We start from the raw sequence: 15102 nt of genomic DNA, 5'->3' as shown, positions 1-15102 counted from the left end.
CACAAACGCAAGAGGATCAGTAAACCAAAATCTCAGATTTTCAGCTTTCACACGTCATCGTTTCACATCAGTTCACAAAATGCCTGCCTTACAGTTTACTGAACATATCATCCACGTTATTGAATGTTGTACCGTGGGCTCAAATACAGCTCACTAGTCTCAAAGCTTGTCATAAAAACAGAAGAGTCAGCCACTGTAATCAGTTTATATTCTTTTGCTGTTTTTTTATATTGCTTAGGCATAAAAATGGTAATCAAAGTACACGACTTTCAAAGAAATAATGTGACTTTTCCTTACAAACATGTAGCAAAGTCTGGACACACACATCCACACTGTGAGACACAGACGTGGGATGAGTGAAAGTCATGTTCAAAGGTTAACCTCAAGTTGTCCTACAGGACATCTGCTTTTCAATGACCCCACACTAACAAGAGTGGAGGACTGAGCATGTCCTTAGTGTCACTTTGAACCTTTTATTTAAAAGCTCATAATTTTGACACATTTTTTTAAGTGACAAATTGAATGTGTCTTTAAAATAAATTGTGCTTGGCTTCAAACGGCATGCACCAAAGTTTAGACAGAGCTCTAAACAAAACCATCATTTTCTGATTAAAAAAATGTAATCCGATCCATTAAATATCACAAAAGCATCTCACAAAACTTGCGACATGATGTAATCCAGCTCATGACCTTAGCACGTTGGAGCAGTATGCATCACGTGATAGAGTGGCTGTGGAGTGCCTGTCGGTGGTCTAGTTGAGCATCTGGAGCAACCAGCGTTTCATCTCCGAGGAAGCTATCGCAGCAGGGGCAGATCTAGAAGGGTGGCATGGGGTGGCAAGTGCCCCCCCTAAAATGATCTCTTGCCACCCCAATTACCACCCTAGTTTTGTATATGACAGTGTTGTTTATTAAAATAAGATAGCATTAACACTTTGAGCGCAGTTACTGTTAACAGTGAATATAAATGGTAAATGGCCTGTATTTGTATAGCGCTTTAATTAGTCCCTAAGGACCCCAAAGCGCTTTACACATTCAGTCATCTACCCATTCACACACACATTCACACACTGTAATATAAATATAAATGAATATATGTGAATGATGAATATAAATGCTAAAACTGAATATATTACATAGTGTTACCCCTCTCTACCATTAACAAATGGTTCAGCCCATAGCGCAGACGGCTTTTTTCTTGTTTTCAGTAGCAAGCGATTCCTATGACTGTGCCAGAGCACATTTTGAACAACACCATGGGAATTTCAGATTTCACACAGGTGGTTGGTTAAGTCGAGTCTACGGTAGTGCAAAGTCTACGCTGTCTGTAGACCGTTACGTCTTTTCATTGGCCCGGAGTCTACGGTGAGCGTAGACACTGTAGACTCGGGCCAATAGGAGCGCCAAAACCCACTGTAGACGACCAATCGTCTGGTCGACAGAAGTTGCGTCACCAAAACAAAAACAACACACAGCGAAGAAGCCGGCAAGTCCGCTATGTTTTTTAATGGAAACTGGCATTTCTTCTATGTTTATGTGAAGTTACAGACTCTGGATTTAGCGGAAATTACACGACGCTGAATAGCGCATTTAAGCCTTTTTATTTGTGGTAAATGTTAGCCGCGCGCTAGCCGACATCTAATGTATTACGCCCATTTCTAGTCTCTTCAGTGGCTACAACTGATGATCGCGACATTAGTAATTCATGTTGTAAATCCAGATGCCCGTGCACCTCGTCAGCAGGCCTGGTGAGAAGTGTGGTCTTCACCAAACCTGCACACAGCAGCTGCTCAGCCGAGCCGCTGCCTTCACTCATGCACGGAGGGTATCCACGCGCCTTCAAGTCAACATGATGCTTTCCGTGGCTCGTTACAAACGATCTGAGATATATGAAGTAGTAAGTGTATTTAATATCATACTAGGCAGATTTACCGCACTGCCATTTACCACACATTTACCCGTGTTTGGCTATTGTCAGTACATCTCGCTCGTTGTAAACTTTAAGAATGTGCAACATTCACAATGATATTGTTGATGGTAACTTGTATGATTCCAGCCTACCTGATAGGTACTTTTGACTTTTTGTAGTTCAGTTCACTGATTGACTATCCTGCAGTGCTGTTTTCATGTATTCCTGTTTCATCCACTTTAATAAAGTGTCCTGTGTTACAGTAACAGTGAGTTGTGGATTTACTTAATCAATGCCTAAGTTGGGCTTTAATCTGCCTTGGACATGTAGACACAACTCTGTAGAAACACATAACAGACCTGAACCAAAGAAGCAATGTGTACAAGCAGGCAAAGACAAGTTTTGGAAGTATTTGTACAACATATGCCTCCACAACAACTTCAGTGTATCCTGGAGTTGATTAGGAAACACTAACAGAGCTATTATCTGTTATGTGTGTCAAATTTCCCCAGAATAGTCTTGGTTGACATCAGGTGACTGTGAAGGCCATGGTGTATGATCACGCCATTTTCATAATCAACTATTCAGTCTATTTGTCACGGGACAAACATAATCTCTCATAGCAAGTTTGTAATGATTTTACAACTCTTTTACCTTTGACAAGTGAAGCTTAACATGGCAGCAAAGTGCAACGATGTCTCTCTGTGTAGGGGTCAAGAGTTCAGGACATGCCTTTAATTTCTTGCCTGTCTGTAAATGACAGTGTCATGGCATGAATAATCCTTCAGATTTTACCAGTAGAAAAGTAAAACAATTACATCATCTCATCAGGAGAACCTAAAAGACTCCTCTTATGGCTCGGCTTTGCACATAATAATCACAGAAGAAAAGAAAGGAATTGATTTTCAATTGCGTTTAGTTTCAGGAGACTTTCCAACCTGTTGGTTCAAAAGAGCCAAAAGAAAATCCTCATCGATGTTGGAGTAAAAACTAGATGCTTTTATTGGAATATACACTGATAATGCTTACAGTCCTGTCATTGTAAACCAGTCAAAATACATAAATAACACATTGTGATCATGCTGAAGACCACAGACAGCAGTCGAGGCGTCAGGTGGGATAAAGGAGCTGGAAACATCACCTGACAAAGAAAAAACAGACAACAGACTGAATGAATAAAAGAAGTCTTCCTCATTGCACATTTTTAACCAATCACAAGCCTCTTCTTTCACTCTAGACTTTTGACCAATCACCGATCAGGATGAATTGCACTACTGTACTGTGCATCCCCCACTCTGGAAATGGAAGGAAGGTGAGTGTTATTAACCCTCTGGGGTCCACGGACACGCTGCACCTCCAAATCACATGACTGATTTAAGCTGACATAACAAGCTGCAGCCACGCTGAGTCTTTCAGCCCGTGTTGAAAGTTCGGACTTCAAAGTTTTTAAATTTTAATTACAGGCCAGTAAATCCAGAGTGTGTGTGTGTGTGTGTATATATATATGCGCCATGTTTTTAAAAAAAAAAAAAAACTTTCGTTACGATTTTTTTTTTTAAGCATTTTCTAAGGACAGCTAGAAAACAGTAAAGAAAGAAAAAACGCCACCTGTCTTCTATCGGTGGAAAACTGGACCATGTCAACCAATTTTTAAAAAAGTCAACATGTGGGATTTGGTTGTTTAGGAAGAGGGGAAAGTTTTGGGAGTGACGGTAATGGCAGAGAGAGAGAGAGAGAGAGTTTTTAGCTCTGGGAGATTTGTGACGTTTGGCGTGGAGTGTACAGCTAGCCTGTTGTGTCGTTGTTGTTTTGTTTTGTGTGTCAGTGAGGGCACTAATGAATGTCACAAAGGCACTTTGCCAGTGGAGGTCCTAGCCTGTTTGGCGCCCCTCGGGGCAACACTCCCTCTGGCGCCCCCGCCACACATATATATGAAGAGAGAGTATGCATAGTATGCAAATGGCTAACAAACTGCCATCATAATTTGTCATACAATGACAATAGGACAAATCAACAATTGACAATGACTAATTAATATTGTGCTGAACACAGTCCAAAGATTCAGTAAGCTACATCAGTGTCTACTGTTTACTATCATAGCCAAGTGACTAACAAACGTAAACAGAAGTTTTCACTATCCCTACTAATTAATGTTATCTTGTATCTCTGTTGTGGTCAGTGCCATCCTCTATGCTGTTGCATGCTGGGGCAGCAGGTTGAGGGTCACAGACACCAACAGACTAAATTTACTGATCCGTAAGGCCAGTAATGTTGTGGGGATGGAGCTGGACTCTGTTAGGGTGGTGTCTGAGAGGCAGATGTTGTCCAAGATAAGGACAATCATGGATAACACCTCCCACCCACTCCATGACGCGCTGGCTACTCACAGGAGCACGCTCAGTGAGAGACTGAGATTACCCACAAAGCACCACTGAACGACACAGGAAATCATTCCTGCCTGTGGCCATCTCCCTGTACAACTCCTCCATCTAACACACTGAACACTGCAATAGTTTCACCCTTTTTACACACGCTCTTTTCTACTCTGGAATATTCTTGTCAGTTTTCTTGATATTCATTTATAATCACCTCTGTTAATCCTTGATATTTATAACCGAGTGATCTGTATATATTAGTGCCATTTCTTAAATGTGTAAAATCTGTAACATAATGTGTTGTTTGGAGTTTAGTCTGTTACTGTTACTATTTTTACCATTTCCTCTTGGAGCAACTGCAAACCACATAATTTCCTTAGGGATTAATAAAGTATTCTGATTCTGATTGTTTCAGGATGACCTGCCATTATCCAATGACACATCTGCTTACCTGTATCTTTTGCTCGTTTCTCCTCTTTTCTCTTTTTTCTAAACTGAGCACCTGATGGCTTTTCTTGTCCATCTTCATCGGTTTTAATTTTGCACTCCAGTATGAACACCCATCCCCCAACCCGATGTTACAGGCATGGCCCTTTAAGGGTGAAGCCTGATGGGAAATGTATTCGGGATGTGTGTAGCGGGACTCCGTGTGTGTGTGTAGAGAGAGAGAGAAGAAGGGGAAAAAGTAATGGCTACAGAAGAGACGGAAAGAAAATTAGTAAAAGGAATATAATAACTCCCTCGGCAGCCAGAGTTGTGTCGGCGATGTTCGCTGTGAGTAAACTGTTTCAGCCCACTGTACGCGGTGTTCGTGGGTGTTCGGTGAAGCAGTTTTCCTACGCCTCCTTCGATCTTTTTACTAGCGGAGTTGACCTGTACAGTAAGCTGGTTGCCGGGCTACGAGCCAGTCACGGAACCTTGAAGTAACTGCCAGAGGTTTCCTTACTACGGTTCGGGGCCGCGGATCTGGCGCGGTAACACCGAGGATCAACATAACCTAACAGACCTACACCTTCGTTCACAGATTCACTTCGTCTAGGGTTTATTTCTGGGATTTCACACAACCCAGGATTCAGATCATGAATCCATAATGGGCTTGGATTTACAACATTATGAATGAAATGTGCTCTATTTGGAAGCAGCCGCCCCCCTCCCCTTTCGACGGGATGTGTGTGAGACTTTAAATCATCAAACTGTAAATTATACATTTTAAATTGTTATTGATCCCTTTACCCCTGGTCCTAAAGTGTGTATTTATTTTCTTACTCTTCTTATATTTATTGTTTGTTTACTTGCACTGCTGTAACTGGAGCCTCGTCGTCTCGTCTCTCTATATACTGGACTGTATGTAGCGGAGATGACAATAAAGTTTACTTTGACTTCAGCAGCGAGCAGGCGCACCGAGGGCTCTCGCGCTCACTTTTCGCGTATAGAATTTCGAACAAACATCGGTGCAAATTATAAGTCTGTATCATAATGTCTGCTGTTTTCGTGTTGTTGGGTTGTTTTTATTTTGTTTTATTTTGCGAGCTGGTTATTAGACGCTGCTCCAGCCACCCAGAGAATCCCCCGCCGCCCCGCCCTCTCCTCCCTGTGCCGCAAGCAGCAGGCGCACCTCGCAAACGGAGGGCGCCCTTACTCCCAGCAAATGGGCGATAGAAAACCGATCGGTGCCTGTGACATTCCCAATATGCGCTGGCAGCATGAGTACGAGCATCAAAAACCGCTACTGCACATTGCAGTGTAAACACTGCCACCAAGTAGAAACCCAGCGGAGTGATACACCTCCTGTTGTCAGGCCTGCAGGTTTATCCCTGTGCTGTTCTCTTCTGTCTTACTGTGGACCAACACATCATTTGTGGGGCATCTTATTGCGAGACCTGATTGTTCTCTCATTTTAGTTTTAGTAATATTTTTAAATGGTTGTACAAAATTTAAAAAAAAAAAAAAAAACGGCAGGTGCATTGGCTGCATTTTTAGATAAATAGTTGTATATGTTTACACAATGTGTGCATAAATTTATACAATTTATATTTGCATTTCAAGTTATAAAAATCATTTACTCAACATGTCTGTGGTTTTTTTACAGTAAAAAAACTACTAGAATTTTAAGTTTTTGTGTGATTTCAGATCAGTAACATTAATACACTATATCAGTGAAAAACAACTAAATTCAGACACGTGAGATTGAGCTGAAAAGAATGATACCAAGCAAGGCAGGAAAAAAAAAAAAAAAGAATAAAATGAACCAATTTGAAGGTGAAAAAAAATGAGCAGTTATATTTTGGACCTCGGAGGGTTGATCCAACAAATCCTGAAAAATTAGGTTTAAATGTTTGTTCATGACAGTGCAGATTTATGACATTTTGTGTAATTTAAGAACGTAACAATGTGACTGTTTTCTAACAAAAAACAGTGAAACTCAAGTTAGACCTGTGTTTGTAAATGAACCGCCTCTCCCTCTCCTGCTGCTGCTTCAATCATGAAACCGATCAATGATCAGCTGATCGGCCTTTCTCTTGTTTGTTTATCGCCCACTTTGCACCAGAAAGAGGAAACCAGCGGATAAACAACAGCAGCACGTTTAAGCTTGATCAGCTGTTGTTAGAATTGATTGTGTGGATGCCTCAAGGCATCCACACTATTGTTTTCCTGTTTCTCTTTATTCTTTATCTTTATTCTTCTAGTTGCTCCGTTCTTTGCCGATTAACTACTCCCTCAGTTTTCAGCCGATTTTCTCAGTTCAAACTTTAAAAAATTCTGCTCTATCTGCTAATGTGTGCTATGACTTTTGGTGCTCATAACTTCTATACTTTTTGAAATATTGAATATTTTTTGCAATATTTTTGCCCATTGAAATGAATGGAACACATTATCAATGTGGTCACTTGTTTCTGCTCGCTGGGCTGAGCTGTGTTTTAGCTCAGTGAGATGAGCAGCCGTTCTCAGACTGGGAGGCCTGGGTTCAAATCCCGCTTATGGCAACATTTCTTTCAGTTAACAATTAAACTTTTTTAACTCTTTTTAGATCAAATTTCAGCTTTTTCACCCCTTTTCAGCAAAATTTTCAGTTTTTCCACCACTTTTCAGCACAAATCCCAGCTTTTTCAGCTATTTTCAGCAAAAACCTCTTTTCAGCAGAATTCTGAAAAGAGTTCTGCAGAACTCTTTTCAGCAGAAATTCTGCTGATTGAAGTCTTTAGCAGAATTTTCACCTCTTTTCAGCCTAAATTCTGCCTATTCACCTCCTCTGCAAAATTTTCAGCCTTTTCACCTCTTATTAGCACAAATCTCAGCTGTTTTCAGAAAAAACACTTTTGAGCAGAATATCTGCTGATTCATCTCTTTTCAGTGCAACGTTCTGCTTCTTTACCTCTTTTCAGCAGAAATTCTGCTGATTCACTTCTTTTCTGCAAAATTTTCAGCCTTTTCTCTTCTTATCAGCACAATTCTCAGCAGCTTCTGCTCATTTCAGCAAAATTGTCCGTCTCTCCACCTCTTTTTTTGTGAGAATGACTTTGGTTCAGTGAGATGAGTAGCTGCCTTTAGACTAGGAGGGCCAGGTTTGAATCCTGGTCAGGGAGATTTTTTTTCCACCACCCTACAACTTTTTGCAACTTTTCATCTTTTTCATCTTTTCAGCAGACAGCTTCAGCGTTAAGGCATCCACACAGCATTTTCGCAGGAAATGCAAATTTTTCTAGTTTAATATTACTTTCTACACCAGGATCCTTTTCTACGTAGCTGACAGCTGGTAACTGTGCAGGGGCGGATCTAGCAAAGTTTAGCCAGGGGGGCAGGTAGGGCATTAACAGCGAAAGGGGGGCACAAAGACATACTTTTCTTTCTTATTCTCATGTCTCGCTTTTAATAAATAATTATCTGAATCTTACAAGCAAAGTTTTCATCTGATATAAAATGTATAGAAGTCCATTATTGTATATCGGAACTATTAAGTCAAATTTTTAACTTAGTAAGCTACCGTACTTTTTCCTTTGGGAAGGAACCATCTGTGCAGTTTGCAATTCTGTTGAAGGAAGATATTGAATCTATTTAATTATTGTAGAAAAATAATTGATTTCTGTGCATTTTTTTGCAGATACATTAAATTAAAGTTGATTACGTTGATTAAGCATCACGAGGCGGAGGGTGGGGCGTGGTTCCCTTTTTTTCTTTTTGCTGGGAGTTTGCTGTTATAATGTAACATATAACATTTGCAACCCTATTAGTTAGGTTGCTTATTATTTCCACTAAGTACTCTTTAAAATACCAGAATAGGAAGGATGGTGTAGGTTTAAGTTTATTAGATTGATCAGTTTTGCTGAACTATGAAATATTTTGGGTGCTGTGTATTTTTTTGCATACAGGTATAACAGAATAGCTTTAGGGTTTTTTTGTTTTGTTTTTTTAACTTGAGTATGAACTTATACAACATGCAGCAAGATATTTAAAAAACTATTTTATTGATCAAAAAATACACTATATCGGATTCATATCGGTATCGGCAGATATCCAAATTTATGATATCAGTATCAGTATCAGACAAAGTGGTGTCGTGCCATCTCTAACATGATGTTTCTGCCAAACAGCTGTTTAAAGATTACGGTACTCTATTTTGAGTTCTAGTGAGAATACTGCAAGTGCACTTGTATCACCTGGTGCAAAGACTATGCTGAGTATTTCCTCAGTAAAATGAAAAACACCAGTGTTTACTTTTTTGGTCTTCACAATGACAAAATGGCAAGACCAGTAAGAGATGCTGTTTGTTTTATGGCGCTGTCATGAGTTTACAATAACACATCCATGCTAAAAACTGGAAATCCAGCTGTTCAAACGTCATGAAATGGCACAGCATCAAAGCCTCACTGTTTTTACTCCCTCTGTGTTTTTACAACACTGTGCATTTAATCATTTATTATTAACCTCTGGCTCTCTTCCACAGTGAGTCTTTTATCTTGTGTTCCTCCCATCACCCACAAACTGGCCGCAGCAGATGATCCTGGTGGAGGTTTTTCCTGTTAAACAGAGTTTATTGTCATCGCGTGCTTGGTCTGATTGTTGGGGTTTTTTCTGCATTATTCTCGGAGCTTTATCGTACAAAATAAAGCGCCTGGAGGCAACTCGTTGTGGTTTGGCATTTTAAAAATAACAATTGAATTGAACTGAAATACCATGTTTGACTTGATTCACAGCATAAGATAAGATGAACCTTTATTAGTCCCACACGTGGAAAAGAGTTTGGCTATGGCAGAAAGTGGACAGCACAAAGTTACGAGCAGCAAAACCTAAGAAAAACAATAAAATAGAATAAAATCTAGGGCCCAGGACCCATATTAACAAACAATCCTGATAGTAAGAGTAACTCAGAGTGATGAAATTCTAAGAAAACTTCCAGTGAACGACATAATAAAGGACTGTCATGGTCCTGGGTCGGTGGCCCAGCGCTTTAAGTTTATTATTATCATTTCTCTAGTTTATTCTGATTTTGCATTTGTTCTTAGGGTTTGAGTTGTGTGTTTCTTTCATCCCTACCTGTGTCTCTCCTCTGTGTTCTGTTCGTGTCCCCAGTTGGTTGTGTAAAACAGTCTGTGAGTTTCCTGTTTTACTTTGTAGGTTTGTGTCTCATTATGTCCATTAGTTCCAGCTGTGTCCCCTCCTGTGTGCCAATTCCTGATTACCTGATGTGTGTATTTAGACTGCGTGTCTGCCTGTGCTCCTCGTCGCGTCCTCTGTGTTTCTCTGTGAACCTCCCGTGTATTCTACGTTATTCCATGTTTCTTCGTGTCTCTCTGCTCCTCGCTCCAAGTCCTCCATTTTGTGTTAGTTTTTCCCAGTTAGGTTTTTGTTCGGTTCTGCCCACTCCTTGGTTTGTGCACTGTAAATAAACCCACTTGCATCTCAGCCACTGTCTGCTTTTGGATCCTCCTTTCTCACCTCCACACGACTACCAGCCGAGTTGTGACAAGGACAGAGTGCAAATAGAAATGCACAATGTATTACCAAGCATACGTCAAACACACATATTTAAAAAAGCACAGGCACATAAAACATCTTCTTGTGCATGAATGCGTGAAACGTGGTACACATGTGTAACATGTCAACACGCACAAAAGTCATTCGATCCCCACAACGAGGAAGTCCGCCATATTGATTTAATAATGGGAATTTAACCATTTCCATGCGTTGCACCTTTGCAAACTCTGTGACATGATGTGGAAACATTTTTCATAAAGCGAGGTTATTAAATCCCCACTGATACTTTGGCTGGTGTTTACATTTTCAATTAATTTTTGTGTGTGTGGGTTTGTTCTTTGACAACAACCTGGACTCTGGGAGATGAGGACACACCCACATCTGTTAGTTTCTGCTTTAAATGATCATATTATTGTAATCTTTGTTTATATTCAACAATCTTAGCTTAGATTTTGAAGGGGACAAAAATGTGTGCAAATGTGTGTATTTCCACTACATTATAGGCACAGAGCCCACAGAGCAGAGAAATGAAATAACCTGAATCACTATTTTATTTTTACAATATGAAAAACATAATTTTAAGGACAACTGATCCTTCTGATCCAAGACAAAAGTGCAACATGCAGAAGATGTCAGTAGGTAAAAGTGTGCTAGCCTTTGTAGTGAACAACGTGTCAAACACATGCATACATATGGAAATTCACTTTTCTTAACATTACACCAGTATTTCAGCTGGACTGGTGTTCCTGTGTGGATGTGTGATGGGATCCAGTAGCATGTGAGAAGGAGCCATGCCCTTTGATCTCCGTGACTTTGATTCTCTGTTCCCACGGGAGCCGACAGCAGGACTGTGAGAGGAGGCACAGACAGAAGACGTGGAAGAAGGCAAGATTCAATTAGATCAGCTTACTTGGTGTAGGTACACTGTAAGAAGGAATTCAGTAGAAAAACTGAAAATGTCCTTTCTGTTTTTTAATGGAAGTTCACTGACTTTTCCATAAATGATAAAATGGAAAATTCTGTAGGCAAAGCAAGGCAAGGCAGTTTTATTTGTATAGCACACTTTCAGCACAAGGCAATTCAGGTGCTTTACATGATTAAAATAAAACACAAAAAATAGAACATAAATCACTTTAAAAGTAAAAATACAAGAAAACATTTACAAAAAAGCATTTACAATAAAACAATAATCAAGACAATAATTTATATGAAAAATTAAAAACAAACAAGTAGAGAGCCATAATAGGATCAGTTACTCATAAGCAAGTCTAAATAAGTAAGTTTTAATTTTAGACTTAAAAGAGTTCAGTGTCTCTGCAGCTTTGCATTTTCCCGATAGTGTGTTCCAGATGTGAGGAGCATAGAAAATAAAAGCTGCTTCTCCATGTTTAGTTCTGGTTCTAGGGACGATCAATAAACGAGAGCTGGAGGACCCGACTGATCTGGAGGGTTTGTACCATGATAGCAGATCTCTGATGTACTCTGGTGCTAACCCATTCAAGGATTTATAAACTAATAAAAGCACTTTAAAGTCTATTCTCTGAGCTACAGGGAGCCAGTGTAATGACTTTAGAACTGGAGTAATGTGTTCTATTTTCTTGGTTCTAGTGAGAACACGAGCAGCAGCGTTCTGGATCAGCTGCAGTTGTCTAATTGATTTTTTAGGTAAACCTGTGAAGATACTGTTACAGTAATCAAGGTGGCTAGAGATAAATGCATGAATCCGTTTTTCTAGGTCTCCTTGTGCATTCAGTCCTTTAATCCTAGAAATGTTCCTCAGGTGATAGAATGCTGACTTTGTTATTACTTTTATGTGGCCCTGGAGGTTCAGGTCTGAGTCCATTATTACACCTAAATTTCTGGCCTGGTTGGTAGTTTCTAGTTGGACCAGTTTAAGCTGATTACTGATATTTAATTGATCTTTTTTGGGTCCAAAGATAAGTACTTCAGTTTTGTTATTGTTCAGTTGAAGGAAATTATGAGACATCCAGTTGTTAATTTGCTCAATGCATTTATTAAGAGTTTGGATAGGTTCAACATCACCTGGTGACATTGAGATATAAAGTTGAGTATCGTCTGCATAATTGTGGTAGTTAATATTATTGGTGGTTATAATCTGGCTTAACGGGAGCATGTAAATGCTAAATAAGAGGGGCCCTAGGATGGAACCCTGGGGGACCCCGCATGTGATTTCGATATTTTGTGATGAAAATTGGCTAACTGACACATAGAAGTTCCTGTTCTTAAGGTAGGACTTGAACCAGTCGAGCGCTGTACCAGAGAGTCCGGCCCAGCTCTCTAGATGTTCCAGTAATATATCATGATCAACAGTGTCAAACGCTGCACTAAGGTCCAGTAGTACCAATACTGTGGATTTCCCACGGTCAGTATTTATACGGATGTCGTTAAACACTTTGACAAGGGCTGTCTCGGTGCTGTGGTGCCTACGAAAACCAGACTGATAAATATCAAAGCGGTTGTTCATTGTGAGAAAGCTGTTTAACTGCTGGAAAACAGCTTTTTCAATAATTCTACCGATAAATGGAAGATTAAAGATTGGTCTGTAGTTTTGCATTAATGTACTGTCTAGGTTCTTTTTCTTTAATATTGGTTTGATAACTGCTGTTTTTAAGGCTTTGGGAAAGAGACCTAATAGGAGGGATGCGTTAACTATTTGGATCAGATAAAACCTTTTTAAGAAAACCTGTTGGTAATATATCCAAGCACCAGGTGGCAGAGCTTAGATTCGCAATAATTTTTATCAAGGCTTGATTGATTTATTGTTTGAAAGTGAGTCATTTTCTCTGCATAGGTGTTAATTGGGCTTAATGTCGGTATTGGGGTTGAAACTAATGTACCGATTGACCTTAAAGAAGCTGGCAAATTCATTGCAGGCTCTGGTGGAGCTTAGTTCAGGGGCTACTGCCACTGGAGGAGTAGTTAATCTCTCCACTGTAGCAAATAATGTCCTAGTATTATTGTTGTTTCAGTGAATAATCTAAGAGAAAAATGATTCCCTTGCATCCTTCAGGGCTAGTTGATACTTATTCAGCCTCTCTTTATATACCTCACAGTGAACCTGGAGTCGAGTTTTCCGCCATTTTCTCTCAGAGAGTTTACTGTAGATTTACAGTAAACTCTCTGTACTATTTACAGACATTTCCTTCAATTATAAAACAGAAAATGCAGTTTATTCACTGTATACCACAGAATATTAACATTTTCCTGTTAATAGAAAAATTGAAAGTTCTGTTTATATTACCATTTACAGGCATGGTCTTTCACTGTAACTCATTGAAGGAGAGTACAACAGGCAGTGATTGTTATCTGATAATTATTGGAGTCTGCACAGAAACTGACGCAACACAAGAAGGAAGAGGGGGGAGATGGAAGTTTGAGGAAGCAAACTGGGGTTTATTTAAAACATTAAGTGAAGGGAAATGGAAAAATGTTGATTTTGGCCAACAAAGTAATCAGTTAAACTCTACAATCAGTCAGATTATGACTGATGTAGCAAAAGAATCCATCCCAAAGAAAAGAGGTAATAAAAAGGAAAAAGGTAGTGCTGTGGTGGACACCAGAGTGTACAGCCATAATCAAGGCCAGGAGTAAAGTCTTTAAAACGCTGAAAAGAGTCATGTGTGAAACAGGCAGAAGTTAGAGGTATAAGTAGATCAACTATTGGAGGAAATACTGGAACACTTTGGAGAGTCTGGATGACTATTAAATATTTGTCTGGTAATAGGAAAAAGTTATCCAATAATGACAGAATAATGACAGAATAACGATAATGATAATAATGATAAAGAACAATTGATAATAAAAGTAAAGCTGAACTATTGGCAAGAACATCTGCAAAGTTCACAGCATAGAAAATGTAAATAATGCAGAAATCACAAAGAAACATTTGGAGGGCCTGCAACACACGAAGGACTGATAGATGTCATGTTTGCAGAGTTAAATAATGCATTAAAGAAAGTATGAAAGATTCATTTATTTCTCAGAAACTAATGGTAAGATCAGATAATATCAGCGCGAAGAAGCACATTAGATCCAGCTCTGGCCGGATGAGTGAGGAGAGTGGAGCAGCGGTGTTTTTAGATGCTGAGAAGACACATGATGTGGAAAGAAGGACTCCTGATCAAGCTGCATCAGATTGGTATCAAAGGAAAAATGTATAAATGGATCAGGAATTTTTTAACTGGCCTCATGTCTCGCAGTATCAAGTTTTCAGTTTTCCCTTTTTATTCTGTGTTGTTTGTGTACTGGTCATCAGCTTCATTAGATCGGCTCATTCTCTGTTTAAGCCAAACCTGCCTGACTGTCTGCTCTGGGTCCTCACCTTCTACACATGTTCCTCGTGTTTGTGGACTGACATTCAACATGTCTGGAAGATCACACTGTGCCAAACATCACAGTCCAGGCACGACTGATGTCCGACTGATGTAGCACATCCTGCCTGCCTCCAATGGCAGAATGGTGCGGTGGAGACACTGTGAAAAAAGGTGGAGGAACATTTTTACTAGAACAGAAACTTTACTGTTTTCCTTTGAGTATCAGATTAGACATCATACAGCCACAGGCCTGACCCCAGCTGAGCTGCTGATGGGGACCTCCTTTGCCCAGATGTGGGAGCCCAGTCACAAAGTGAGCAGAAAGTGAGATGTGACCTTCATGCCAGAAAAACAGTGGCTCACAGTGGCTGCCAGGTCCAGTGTCTTTTGTTGTGGGATGACAGGTAGGTTTGCAGGCACCCATCTGTCCTGCACTGATGGAGAGGCGGAGGGGTCTTCACAGACGGTGTATGTTTTTCATGAGGACGGTGTGAGTGGCCTTGGGGACTGG

This window comes from Pelmatolapia mariae, linkage group LG18 (genome assembly GCF_036321145.2).
Source record: "Pelmatolapia mariae isolate MD_Pm_ZW linkage group LG18, Pm_UMD_F_2, whole genome shotgun sequence".
Classification (NCBI taxonomy): Eukaryota; Metazoa; Chordata; class Actinopteri; order Cichliformes; family Cichlidae; genus Pelmatolapia; species Pelmatolapia mariae.
This window is presented reverse-complemented; position numbering follows the sequence as displayed.